Here is a 15,560-nt window from a genome sequence, read left to right as displayed (position 1 = left end):
TCAATTGTCCTACACAGGGTACACAGGATATGGTTCTTCAGATCAGCTTTAATCCTCCAAATCCTGCTGACTGTGATCTGGTAAAGGTGATTCCTGGGGCCATGCTGCCTTGCCTCACCCTCTAAAGGCTTTGACAAGGAGATGATAAAGAAGAGAACTAGAACTTCTACCACTATGGAACCAGCTGCAGAAGACTGCACTCACTGAGTCATTGGAAATTGTAATGGATCCCCTCAGCACTAGAATGCAAAAGGATCACTGCAAGACTTATTAAAAATGCAGTCCTGTTTAAGAGCTTCTGATAAATCCTGGGTTATGGTCCAGGGCTATCTCTAGCAAGCATCCAAGGTTGAATCTGAATCAGATTATCCTGTGGTCACACCTGGAATAACAATGATTTAGACCCTCCCTACTCAGAATGTGGTCCATGGACAAGCAGGTGCAGAATCACCTGGAAGCTGTGAGAAATTCAGATCTTAGCCCCACCTTAGATTGACTGAATGAAATCTGAATTTTTATTCAAGTCTGAGAAGCTCTGCTTTAGCAGCCATATCCATATGGTCTGATGGTCCCTTTTGCTAGTGATGGGGGGATTGTCCAGATCATTAGTTAACAGGATGTTTCAAAGATGCCCAAATACTTTAGAAGTTATAATTAGCCACCCTGAGAAAGTTACAATCAAAAACTGTGAAGGATAGGAGATTTTATACTAGTTTTAAGCTAGTAACTTAGCCTGCCACCATATCTTAGATGCTGGCAAAATATGGAAAATTTCAGAGACAGAGATAGTAGGCAGACTGAGTTTTTGGTGCATGTCTGTTCCCTTGCCTATGTGGACAGTGTGGACAGGTGGGGTTATATTGTAGTGTAGGAGACCTGAGGGAAACCCCAGCCAATTACACAGAAAGAGACATTATCTTTATTTTCCTGATCAGGAAAGATTGCATACAGAGAAGACCAGAGATGCTAATGTTTATAGTCACCACATACAGAATTAATAAATAGCACTTAATTCAGGTCTATTTGAAGCCCTAAGGAATTGTTTGAGGTAGGCAATGCATATATTTGAATGTTGTAGTTTTCATCTTGTACATTCTACAACAGAGATCTGTTAGAATCCGTTTTTATAGAAAGGTAGTGGGTAGGTCACAAAGCTGTTCGGATTCCTCTGTCAACTTAATCATAAGATGAATTAGTTAAAATAATAGAAATTAAAATATTAATAGATAATACATTTCTGTTTTTAGTACTTTACATTTATTAATGCACTTTTGCATTCATTATCTAATTTAATTCTCAAAACCTGATTGCTTCTTCTTCTTCTTCTTTTATATATATATATATGAAGAATACACCTAGAGAGATCAAATAACTTGTTTGAAGTCATGGCTAATTCAATAGAGTCAGATCTCACATCCAGAGGCTATGACTTTCTAGAGGGAAATTTTAACTGACATGTTTATTCAGTTAAGGGGAGAAAAATGGAACTAGATTTATGCTTACAAATAAAAATCAATACCACTAATTCTACCAGGAAAGAGAATAACCAATAGGTATAGATGAATTAATTTTTCCCCTTCTATAAGCCATATTTGTGACAACTTAACACTTTCCAGGGAACTTCAGAATCATTAACAAGATTTAGTTCTTCTCATGGCATCTGCTCCCCTGGAATCAGGAATCTTGAAGGAAATGGAATCTAGGAGAGTGTTGTTACATTAAAAACTTATTTTTGAATCCATTCAAAGAATGTTTCTGAAATATTATAAAAGAGCCTATTGTGGTATCACATGAACTACTATGAAGCTTATGTATAGGAAGCCTTTATCTAATCAACCACACTGCATAGTGGCTTAGTAAATCATATTTAGGAGCAGACTTAAAGAGATTTTTAAATGTCCCATGCATTGTATTTAGGAGAGTCTTAATGCCAACCTTCCTTTTTTTTTTTTTTCTATCTTCTCTATTTTTAGTCTACACATTATTCTGTCATCATTAATGCTGCCTTACTTCCATCCTCATTTATCATAGCAGAGGAACAGGCTTGTCCTATGGTTTTCTACCTATGTAGACACTTTCCCAAATTGTATTTTTTACTTAGAACTTAATTTGTAGGTCACTAGATTTGTTTTTACTTGATGTCTTTTTTTTTAAGATTTTATTTATTTATTCACGAGAGACAGAGAGAGAGGCAGAGACACAGGCAGAGGGAGAAGCAGGCTCCATGCAGGACGTGGGACTCGATCCCGGGACCCCAGGATCACACCCTGAGCCCATGGCATTGCTAAACCGCTGAGCCACCCGGGCTGCCCCTGATGTCTTTTTCTTAATAACTTTTCAACTGTGTATTCAAATTATAAAACTCATTGGAGAATCCTAGAACCAAAAAATATAAAATCAGTATTGCTGGCTTGAGATTTAGAACTACATCAGACAGCCAGCCCCATTGAAGGTGCCTTTGCTATTCACTGAAAAAGGAAAGACTGAACAGATAGGCAGGCGTTTATGACTAGCACAAACTGAGTCGCCATGTTGGTAGTGGCCATGATTTTCAAGCTGCTCTTGATAGTTGTGCTATGGCCACAAAGCTGTAACTTGTATGGGGAGGAGGAGAGAAATCCTTTGGTATCCCACAACAAGAGAGTAGGAGAAAGGATATAGGAAGGTCAGCATTATGTGGATGGTGCTTAGGTCTAATCAGTTTTCTGAGGGGATTGACCTCTTTCTGTGGCTCAGGCTCATATGCAAACTAGGCTCCAGGTTGGAACTGCCTTAATATGTATGGTTTCCTCCCACCCCAGCCTCTCCACTCTCTACACCTCTGTGGTCTGTTTGGCTGCCAGAGCTTTTGGAAAGAGGAGCATGAAATTCATGTGCCAGCTCCCTGCATGTGTGGGGTGGAAGGGCACACATTATCCCCTACTTCTCCAACAGGGGGAGGAAAGAAGCACAATAGCATATCCCACACCCCTCAAGGACAGTCCTGCCCTGAGACACACTTTGTCTCAGGCAGCATTTATCCAATTTTGATATGCACCTAAGAGGATGGCAACCTTGTGAAAATGCAAATTCTGTTTCAGTAGGTATGGGTGGAACCTGAAAACCTGAATTTATTATTGGCTTCCTCATGATGCTGATGCTGGTAGTACATGGACCACATTTTAATAGCAAGGGCTAGATAACTTTTACTTCTAATTTATCTTTTTAAGATTGTATTATTAAGTAATCTCCACATCCAATGTAAGGCTTGAACTCACAACTCTAGGATCAAGCAAATAGGAGAAAGGACATAGGAAGGTCAACACTGTGTAGATGGTGCTTAGGTCTAACCAGTATTCTGAGATGGGATTGACCCCTGGAGCGTGCTCTGCCGAATGAGCCAGCCAGGTGCCCCTTTTACCTCTCATTCTTAAGATTTGTATTTCTGGTGTTCTTAAAGAAGAAGGAGTTAAGATGGCAGAGTAGTAGGGGGGACCCTGAACTTGCCTTGTCCCTTGAACACAACTAGATCAACATCAAATCATTTTGAACAATGAGGAAATCGATCTGAGGATTAAAAAAACAATCTGTACAATTGCAAGGAAAGAAAAAAAAGTTGGAAGGAGAGAACTTAGCAGATGTGAGGTTCAGAGACGTGGATTAGGGGAGAGAAAAACCATGGTGCCCTGAAGGGGAGGGAGCACTTTTTGAGAAAGGAAGTCAGGGAGAGAGGGAGAGTGGGAAAGAGAGCAGCACATTGGGTTTGCACAAGATGCCATAATGTGGGGATCCCCTGGGTTGCATTGGGAGAGACCACTCCCTTTCCTGGAGTATATTAGGAAGACAGCATATTTCCTCAGGACAGGACAAAAGTCTTGCCAGGTGCCTTTGAGTGGCTGTTCAACAGCATAGGACAGAGACACTGCAAAGGGCAGATAACCCAGTTGAAGCTTTTTGCTGCACTTCACTACAGACTCCAACCAGTGTGCATGCCCTGCAACTCCTTTTCTGGGACAGAATGGTGCCAGGAACAACTCAAGTCTCTCCTCTGGCAGAGGGGAGTGGGTTCACACCTTGCTGGGTCCTTTAAGATTTGGAGTTTTGAATCCTAGGCACCGACCAGAGGTAAAACATAAGAGAACTAAAAACAAAACAACAAAATAACAAACAAAAAACCAAAAACAAACAAGACAAAACCAAACAACACACTCCTGTGGCACCGGGTATGCCCATGGCCAAGGCACACACAGGCTGAGGACAGGGGTCTGATTAAAGCCTGGAACATATGGAGACTCTTCACTTTACTATGAGGGTCTCCTGAACAGTGACAGCCATGAGATCCCCTTTCCAGGGGCAAGAGGGCAGAGTGACACCATCTTCCAACCTTTCCATGCCCACCAATACAATCAGACTTAAGAGGCTGGAGTCACACTAAACCCTGCCCCCAGCATCTGGCAGGGGCATTTTTACAAGGCAGGTCTCAGAAGACCAACACGGGCCCCTCTGCATGTACCAGATCTACTGATCACAGAGCACTCCAAAGCATCAGCTTTAGTTCTGGTGAAAAGAGAATGAAGCGTTCTTTTTTGTTTATTTATTTATTTATTTATTTATTTTATTTTATCATTATTTTTTTCTTTGGTATCAAATTATGGTTTTTTATTTGTTTCTTTTTCTCATTTTTTTGGATCAGGCTTCTTTTGGTTTTTCTTTTTTTCCCTTCTTTCTTATTCTTTGAAATCAGGCTTATAGTATTTTATCTATTTCTTTGCTTTTTTGTTCCTTTTTCTCTTTTCTTGGATCAGGCTTTCTTTTTTCATTTTTTTTTAAGTCCATAGAAAGATGAATGGATAAAGAATGTGGTTTATGTATACAATGGAATATTATTCAGCCATTAGAAATGACAAATACCCACCATTTGCTTCGATGTGGATGGAACTGGTAAGTCAGGCTTATCTTAAACAAGTCAAAGCACACCTAGTTAAAGGTCCAAGCTCTCCCCACTGCAAGCAAGGAGGAACTCTATGGAGAGGACTGACTTGTGGGAAAAGCAAAACACAACAGCATAGTGCACACATCAGAAAAACTTCCTGAAGTTCCAGGCCCTGGACAGTGTATGACCCCTTCTTAATATAGTATTTTTTTTTAATTTTATTTATTTATGATAGTCATACAGAGAGAGAGAGAGAGAGGCAGAGACACAGGCAGAGGGAGAAGCAGGCTCCATGCACTGGGAGCCCGATGTGGGATTCGATCCCGGCTCTCCAGGATCGCGCCCCGGGCCAAAGGCAGGTGCTAAACCGCTGCGCCACCCAGGGATCCTAGTATTTTTTTTTTAATTTTATTTATTTATTCATGAGAGACACAGAGAGAGAGGCAGAGACACAGGCAGAGGGAGGAGCAGGCTCCATGCAGGGAGCCTGATGTGGGACTCAATCCCAGGTCTCCAGGATCACACCCTGGGCTGAAGGCAGGCACTAAACTGCCAAGCCACCCAGGTATCCCCTTAATATAGTATTAATAGGGAGCAGGAAACTTAACAAGCTCTCAGGCAGAAACTTTGATATAATGACTAAATGGAGGAATTCTACCCAAAGGAACAATCAGGAAGAAATCACAGCCAGAAATTTGTTCAAAAGAGACATAAGCAATATATATGAACAAGAATTTAAAACAACAGTCATAAAAATACTACCTGGCCTTATTTTTTTGGTATATTTTTTATTGGAGTTTGATTTGCCAACATATAGCATAACACCCAGTGCTCATCCCATCAAGTGCCCCCCTCAGTGCCCATCACCCAGTCACTCCATTCCCCTGCCCACCTCCCCTTCCACTACCACTTGTTCGTTTCCCAGACTTAGGAGTCTCTCATGTTCTCTCACTCTTACTGATATTTCCCACTCATTTTCTCTCCTTTCACACTACCTGGCCTTAAAGAGAGCATAGAAGACACAAGAGAAACCCTGGCTGCAAAGATAAAAGAACTAAAATCTAGTCAGGCCAAAATAAAAGTGCTATAACTGAGATGCAAAATCAACGATGTAATCATCCCAAATGTCTTCCATCTGGGATGGAAGACACATAGAGTTGAATAGGTGATATAGAAGACCAAGTTATTGAAAATGATGAAGCCAAAAAGAAGAGGGAAAGAAAACTGTTAAATCACAAGTTTAGGCTTAGAGAAATCAGCAATTCCATGAAGTGCAATAATATTTGTATCATAGAAATCCCAGAAGAAGAAGGGTAGGAAAAAAGGGACAAAGGGTTTATTTGAACATATTATAGCTGAGAACATCCCTAGTGGAGAAGGAAACAGGCATTCAAGCCCAAGAGCCCAACTGTCCTAAAAAAAATATCAGACAGATCAACACCAAGACATATATCATAATGAAACTTGCAAAGTACAAAGATAAAGAGAGAATTCTGAAAGCAGCTAGGGATAAAAGGTCCTTGACCTACAAGGGTAGACATGTAAGGTGATCAGCAGACCTGTCCAAACAGACCTGGCAGGCCAGAATCAAGTGGCATGATATATAATCAATGTGCTAAATGGTAAAGATATGCATCCAAGAATACTTTATCCAGCAAGGCCTTCATTCAGAATAGAAGGAGAGTTAAAGAGTTTCCAAGACAAACAAAAACTAAAGGAGTTCATGAACACTAAACCAGCCTTGCAAGAAAGATTAAAGGGGACCTTTGGAGTGAAGAAAGATCCCAAAGTAACAAAGGACAGAAAGGAACACAGACAATCTATAGGAACAGAGACTTTGCAGGTAATATAATGGCACTAAATTCATATCTATCAATAATTACTCTGAATGCAAACAGACTCATGGTGCCAATCAAAAGACAGGGTATCAGAAGAATGAACAACAACAACAAAAAAAACCAATGTCCATTGATATGCTACTTATAAGAGACTCATTTTAGACCCAAAGATACCTCCAGATTGAAAGTGAGAGGGTAGAGAACCATCTATCATGCTAATGGACATCAAAAGAAACCTGGAGTATCATTCCTTATATCAGACAAACTGGGTTTTAATTTTTTTAAAATTTATTTATTTGATAGGGAGAGAGTGCAGGAGAGCAAGGCAGAGGGAGAAAAAGAGAGGAACTTAAGCAGACTCTGCCCTGAGTGGAGAGTCTCACACAGGGCTCAAACGTATGACCCTGAGACCACAACCTAAGCCAAAATCAAAACTCAGGCACTCAACAGACTGTGCCACCCAGACACCCCAAACAAACTAGATTTTAAACCAAACACTATAACAAGAGATATATAAGGGTACTAAATCAGAATAAAGGGGCCTACCCAAAAATGAAGATCTAACAATTGTAAATATCTATGTCCCTAAATTGGGAGCACCCAAATATGTAAGTCAATTAATCATCAATTTCAAGAAACTAATTGATAACAATACAATAAATAGGGGACTTTAACACTCCACTCACAGCAATGGACATATCATCCAAGCAGAAAGTCATCAAGAAAACAATGGCTTTGAATGACACCCTGGACTAAATGGACTTAACAGATATATTCAAAACATTTCATCCTAAAGCAGTAGAATACACATTCTTTTCAAATGCACATGGAACATTCTCCTGAGTAGATCACATACTGTGTCACAAATCAGGCCTTGGCAAGCACAAAAAACCTGAGATCATACCATGTATATTTTCAGACTGCAATGCTATGAAACTTGAAGTCAAGTATAAGAAAAAAATTGGAAGGACCACAAATATATGGAGGTTAAAGAACATCCTACCAAAGAATTAATTGGTTAACTAGGAAATTAAAGAAGAAATTAAAAAAATGCATGGAAGCAAATAGATATGAAAACATAAGAGTCAAAAACTTTGGGGTGCAGCAAAGGCAGTGCTAAGAGGGCAGTACACAGCAATACAGGTATATTTCAAGAAATAAGCAAAGTCTCAAAAGCCCAAAGCCAGCAGAAGAAGGGAAATAATAATGGTTAGAGTAGAAATAAATGATATAGAAATTGAAAAATTATTAAAAAGATCAATTAAACTAGGAGCTGTTTTTTTAAAAGAATTAACAAAATTGACAAATCCTTAGCCAGACTTATTAAAAAGAAAAGAGAAAGGACCCAAGTAAATAAGATCATGAATGAAAGGGGAGAGATCACAACCAACACCACAGAAATACAAACATTTTTAGGAGAATATTATGAGTATTATGAGTAACTGTATGCCAGCAAATTGGGCAATCTGGGAGTAATGGATGCATTCCTAGAAACATAAAAACTACCAAAACTGAAACAGGAAGAAATAGAAAATTTGAGAACCATAATCAGCAAGGAAATTGAAGCAGTAAATAAAAAAAATCTCCCAAAAAACAAGAGTCCAGAGCCACATGGCTACTCAGGGGAATTCTACCAAACATTTAAAGAAGAATTAATACCTGTTCTTCTGAAACTGTTCTACAAAATAGAAATAGAAGGAAACCTTCCAAACTCATTCTATGAGGCCAGCATTGTTTCATGATTCCAAAACAAGACAAAGACACCACTAAGCATTATACACCAATATCCCTGATGAACTTGGATGCAAAAATTCTCATTAAGGTACTAGCTAATTGGTTCCAACAATACATTAAAAGTATTATTCACCATGATCAAGTGAGATTTACTCCTGAGCTGCAGGGATGGTTCAATCAATGTGATACACCACATTAATAAAAAAGGATAAGAACAATATGGTCCTCTCAGTATATGCAGAAGAAGCATTTGACAGAATACAACATCCTTTCTTGATAAAAAAAAAAACCCTCAAGAAAGTTGGGATAAAAGGAACATATCTCCACATCATAAAGGCTATATGCAAAAGATACACAGCTAATATACTTAATGGGGAAAAACTTGGGGCTTTCCCCTAAGATCATGAACATGACACGAATGTCTGCTCTCACCACTGTTGATCACATAGTACTAAAAGCCCTAGCCTCAGCAGACAAGAAAAAGAAATAAAATAAATCCAAATCAGAAAGGAAGAAGTCAAACTTTCACTCTTTGAAGATGACATGAAACTATATGTAAATCTGAAAGACTCTACTAAAAATTTGCTATAATTGATACAGGAATTCAGTGAAGTTGTAGGATATAAAAATCAATGTGCAAATATTTGTTTTACACATCAATAATGAAGCAGCAGAAAGAGAAATCAGGAATCAATTTCGTTCACAACTGCACCCAAAATCATAAGATACCTAGAATAAACCCAACCAAAGAGATAAAAGGTCTGTACTCTGAAAACTACAGGTCATTTATGAAAGAAATGGAAAAACATTCCATGCTCAAGGATTGGAAGAGCAAATATTGTTAAAATGTCTGTACTACCCCAAGCAAGCTACACATCCGATGGAATCATGTTGAAAATAACACCAGCACTTTTTCACAGAACTAGAACAAACAATCCTAAAACTTGTATGGAACCAAGAAAGACCCCAAATAGCCAAAGTAATGTTAAAAAGAAAACCAAAGTGAGAAGCATCAGAATCCCAGACTTCAAGCTACATTACAAAGCTTTAATCATCAAGAAAGTCTGGTACTGGCCCCAAAACAGGCACATAGATCAATGGAACAGAATAGAGAAACCAGAAATAGCCTCACAACTACACGGTCAACTAATCTCTACAAAGCAGGAAAGCATATCCAATGGAAAAAAAGTCTTTTCAACAAATGATGTTGGGAAAACTGGACAAAAACATGCAGAAAAATGAAACTGAACTACTTTCTTACACCAAACACAAAAATAAATTCAAAAAGGATGAAAAGCCTAATTATGAGACAGAAAACCATCAAAATCCTAGAGAACACAAGCAGAAATCTCTTTGACCTTGGCCATAGCAACTTCTTACTAGACATATCTCTGGAAGCAAAGAAAAAAGAAGCAAAAATGAATTATTGGGACTTCCTCAAGATACTTTTCTGCACAACAAAGGAAATAGGCAGCAAAAATAAAAGACAACCTACAGAATGGGAGAAGATATTTGCAAATGACATAGCAGATAAAGTGCTAGTATCCAGAATTTACAAAGAACTCATCAAAATCAACACTCTCAAAATAAATAATCCATTTAAGAAACGGGCAGAAGACATGAACAGACATCTATCCAAAGAAGACATACACATGGCTAACAGACACATGAAAAATGCTCAACATCACACCTTATAAGGGAAATACAAACAAAACCACAATTAAACACCACCTCACACCTGTCAGAATAGCTAAAATTAACAACTCAGGAAACAACAGACATTGGCAAGGATACAGAGGAAGGGGAACCCTCTTGCACTGTTGGTGAGACTGCAACTGGTGCAGCCACTCTGGAAAATGGTATGGAGTTTCCTCAAAAAGTTAAAAATAGAACTACTCTATGACCAGCAATTGCTCTCCTACATGTTTATCCAAAGGATGCAAAAATGCTGATTTGAAGGGGAACATACACCCCAACATTTAGAGGAACGATGTTACATTTAGATGAACATTTAGAGGAACAATAGCCAAAATACAGAAAGAGCCCAGATTTCTATTGGCAGAGGAATGGATAAAGAAGATGTGGTATAGGTGACAAATGAATATTACTCAGCCATCAAAAAGAATGCAATCTTGTCATTTTTAATAATGTGGTTAGAACCAGACAGTATTATGCTAAACAGAGTAAGTCCATCAGAGAAAGGAAACTATCATATGATTTCACTTATATATGGAATTTAAGAAACAAAACAGATGAGCATAGACTGAGTAAAAATATCTGCAGATCATATATCTGATAAACACTTGTATCTAAAATATACAAAGAATTCTCAAAACTAAATAAGAAAACAACCCAATTTTCTTAAATGAACCCCAATTTGAACACATATTTCACTAAAGAGCATATATGGATGGCAAGGTAGCCCATGAAAAGGTTGTCAACATTATTAGTCATCAGTGAAATGTAAAGTAAAGCCACCATGAAATACCACTTCATACTTATTAGAATGAGGAAATTTAGGAAGAGTTACAATAATAAATGTCAGCAAAGATTAAGAGGAACTGAAATTTTCATACAGTGCTGATGGATATGAAATTATTTTGGAAAACAGTTCAGTACTTCCTTAAATAATTAAAAAATCTATATGCTTGTATGGCTTAGTAGGGTAAGCATCTGACTTGATTTGGACTCCAGTCATGATTTCAGGTTGTAAGATGGAGCCCCAGGTCAGGCTCCATGCTGGGTGTTAAGCCTACCTAAAATTCTCTCTCTCCCTTTCCTTCTGCCTCTCCCCATCACTCTCTCTCTCTCTCTCTCTAAAAAAAAAAAAAAAGAAGAAAAATTAAAAATTAAAAAATTAAAAACTCACCTACCATCCAATTCCAAACTTTCCACTCTTAGCTATTTACCTAAGAGGTCTGAGAGTGTATGTCCACATAAACACAAAGGTTCATAGTGGCTTTATTTGTAATAATCAAACACTGAAAACAATCCAAATGTCCAACACCAAAATAGATGAATGAACTATTGATTCCTTCATTTTTTGAGATTCATTTAAGATAAATGAATCTCAAAAAATTACACTCAATAAAAGAAGTTGATGCAAAAGAAAAGAAAAAAAAGGAAACAATCTGATTTCATTTATATAAAACTCCAGAAAATGAAAATGAATCTATAGTGATAGGACAGATAATGGCTGCTAGGGTGGGTTGTTGGCAAATGGGAAGGATTGCAATGGAATGCAAAGAAATTGGGAGAATGTTGACTATCTTGATTGTGGGGATGGTTTTATGGGTACATACATATGTCAAAACTTACCAAACTGTATTCCTTTGAATATGTTAAGTTTATTGTATGACAATTACAACTCAATAAAGCTTTTTAAAATTAATTCAAATAAAAAAATCAAGTAGCATATAGTGTAGTACTGGTTTCAGGGGTAGAATTTAATGATTCGTCACTTACATATAACACCGAGTGCTTATCCCTGTATGTCCCCTCCCTAATTCCTATCATCCATTCAGCACATTCCCCCATCCTCCTCCACTCCAGCAACACTTACTTTATTCTCTATAGTTAAGAATGTTTTATGTTTTGCCTCCCTCTCCATTTTATCTTAATTTTGTTGTTGAATGAAAGGAAAGGACAGAAACAAACTCACATGCCATTATTCCTGGAGCCAAAAACCTTAACTCTCCTTCCTCAAAGTCATCATGCTGGCTTCCTTGGAAGAAATATTTTCAATCATTAAGTTATAATTTACCCATCAGGGTTTTTTCTTTGTTCCACAGAAATGTCATAGGTTTGATTATCATAACATCATAATTATTCTAAAAATCTGAGGTGTCATTATCTTCTTGCTTTTATCTATGAATTGTAATTTTCATATTTGGAATATTACTTTTTATTTTCTTTTGTCATTAAGTTGGCAATAATGGTAGTTGATTATACAAATACTCTACAATTAAAGAATAAAGCAAAAACATCAGTATAAAGAAATACTCTGTATCATTAGGAGCTCATTAAAATCTGCTATTTTAAAATATAATAACACTTTTAATTAACTTACAATGGACTCTTCAATTACAATGAATTAAACTCTTAGATATACATTAAAGTCCTGCTAAGCAAATCAATTAAAATTACAGGAGTCAGAAATGACATCCTGACATTAATAACACCTTATATTATGAAATGGCTAGGTTGAGGAGAAACAGAATTTCTTATTCCATTTCACAGTTAAAGTAACTGCTTTTTGCAGTAAAGGGACTGGATCAGGCATCAAAAGACCTGGATGTGGAATCCACCTTTACTTCCTGCAAGCTATCTACCAGGCTAGATCTGACTTTTTTCTTAATATAACATTTATTTTTTAAAAAACTTTATTTTCATAGAATATATTTTTACATTAGAGAGTCCTACAGTGAGAAAATTATAATTTATTACTTATAGTTTTATATTTGTAGACAGATTATTTTAGGACAAGTAAAATAAACACATTTGAGGACTAAGTCTCTGATTAGATTCTGTAATATTTTAATACATCTATTAGGGGACCTCTTCCCTACATGGAACTTCTCTATACTCAGAAGCTCATCAGGCTCTTCTTCCTAGGATTTAGAAATTAGTCATGTGAAATATCACTATTTCCTAATTTTAAAGTTTCTCTAGAACATGTAACTATCAGTAACTGGTATCAACTGAACAGAGACGGACGTTTTCAAAAATTAAGCACTGACTAATTTTTTGCAGAGTCTTTACTTATGAAAGCTTTCCCTTTCTCCATCATTCCCAGGACAAATACCGAAGTTTGATCAGGTATTAAAAGCAATAAAGCTGAATTCCCTTAAAAAGTTTGATAAGCTAACAGGCAAAAGCTCATACATAGTGGTTAGTTATGCTGTGAATCTTGTAAGTAGCTGAGAACAAGGAACTCAGTCTCCAAATTTCTTGGATACAATTCCTCTCAAGTCTTTTCCTCAAAGACTAAATTCTAAAAATAACCAGGTGATTAGGAGAAGAGGTTTTGACTTATCTGTTATTTCCTCCTTACTGCGAGTTGAGTAGAATGACAGGCCAGAGGCAAAGAGGTGTGCAATCAATTATCAAGGTATTAAGTCCAAAAGGCCAGAGCTTCCATAGCATGGCGATAGCTTTGCAGATACTCACATCATCATAGTTGAGATAACATAGTCCAGCAAAGATTAAAGCTGAGAATACCAAAACATCTGCCTTGGTGTCTGCAAAGTATCCCCTCGAACATAGTCTGTAACAATTTGTCAAAGGCCCCAGTGACTATGGAGAGGAGGGCAGCAGCCAGGGGTAGTCATTGCACAGCCAGGATTCAAATAAGCAGCTGAAATTAGGCTCAGGAGCAAAAACATTAACAACCCTCTAACCAGTCCTGTGGAATGATGCAGCCTTGGACCAGAATGGTGGTTGAATGACAGGTGAATGTACTGTGTTCTACACCATTCTGGGGTAGGTTGATCCTGGAGAAATGCTAAGACAGGAGCAGGTATGACTGCTGGGATTAAGAGGAACAGAGCTCAACCTTCTTGCACACTACACAGGGCATTCAGCCTCCAGAGACTCGCCGTCTCTCTCCGGAGGGCTGGAGGTCCTAGGATTAACTTTTTTTTTTCCTCTCTAGAGTGAGATGGGGAAGGCTGAGGGGAGAGGGAGAGCATCCCAAGCAGTGTGGGCTGATGCAGGGCTCCATTGCGCAACTCTGAGATCCTGACCTGGGCTGAAATCAAAAGTCCAAGCTCAACCAACTGAGCCACCCAGGGCACCCTTAGGACTGACTTTTAAAGGATGCAGGCCTGCCTGCCCCTTTTCCTAGTCAGAATCTGGTTGAGAGCACAGATTCAGAGTCAGTCTCTTAGGTATTTATTTCCTATGTAGCCTTGGGTAAGTTATATACATGTATAATCATCAGTTTGTCTATAAAATAAGGATAATAAAAATAACATCAATTGTATAGGGTTGTGGTAAAGTTTAAAATACAGAATGCAAATAATATGTTTAATATAATACTTGGACAAAATAATTATTATTACTACATCACATGCTTTCATCTTAGAACATTGTTATGGAGAACCAGGATCCTTCTCTCCATCCCTTGCTCTCATAAATTATTACATTTCTGAGAAAGTGGGCAAGAAGTAGTCTGTGGACTGTAAAAGATACCTTTCTGCTACAACAATGATTTTTTTTATATTGTTAGTATCTCTTGAACTTCTGGGCTAATTCTTTATATAAACTGTTTTCAGATTCTCTTTTGTTTTACAGAATTTAACAGGGGTTGGGCAGGCAGGCCAAACTCAGAGATCATTTATTCAGCTGCAAATAAGTTCCCACTACAATTTTATTTAAAAATAAGATAGTGGATAAAATATTCTCAAAATATTTTTGATTTTATTTCTTAGTGCTAATATGTGCTACTATGGACAAACAAGATTTGTCTCTGCTCTGCGTTATGCTCTTAGTTCAATCTAAAATTCAAGTATATAATTCAAGTATATTTGTGGGTGCAATCGTGTGTGGGCAAGAAAAGGCCCTTGATTGTTCCCCCTCTCCCATTTAGGTAGCACAATAAACCAAAGAAATACCAGAAGGGACAGAGAAATAATCTTTTATTAATAAGATAATGACTCATGAATATAATAGCAGTCATTAGATTTTCAAAAATGTATAAAAACATGTTTTAATTCCTCATCATTTAATATGTGTAAGACAGGCATTCATCTATCTGATGCAAGGAACATCTTTTCTTTCTGGAGGATGTTTGAGTCCTGTTGATGCTGTGTGACCAGCACACTTGGCCCAACTGCCTGCACCTCCAGAACATGGATTCACCTGGTCATTGGCCATAGCCTCTCCAAAGAACTTGTTCATATGTTCCTGCTCTGTCCCAGATCCCTGCCTCTGTTCTTTCCTGACCAATGTCAGAGAGTAACCCAGAGTAGTAGAAAAGCTCTTTATAGACAAGAATAGGTGGAATAAGCAAGGCCAATCAGATTTTCTCTTTTTTAAATGGACAGGGAAGTATGGAGAGAGGAAGGTCCAATCAG

General features: G+C 37.7%; 1 pseudogene; it reads right to left on the bottom strand.

Moving 5' to 3' along the window:
- Positions 1 to 13,688: 13,688 nt before the first annotated feature.
- LOC144289813 (succinate dehydrogenase [ubiquinone] cytochrome b small subunit, mitochondrial-like) lies at positions 13,689 to 15,360 on the bottom strand (annotated as a pseudogene).
- Between the last annotated feature and the right edge of the window lie 200 nt (positions 15,361 to 15,560).

Source organism: Canis aureus, chromosome 2 (genome assembly GCF_053574225.1).
Source record: "Canis aureus isolate CA01 chromosome 2, VMU_Caureus_v.1.0, whole genome shotgun sequence".
Lineage (NCBI taxonomy): Eukaryota > Metazoa > Chordata > Mammalia > Carnivora > Canidae > Canis > Canis aureus.
Note: the sequence above shows the minus strand (reverse complement) of the source record. Positions and strands in the feature narration are given on the sequence as shown.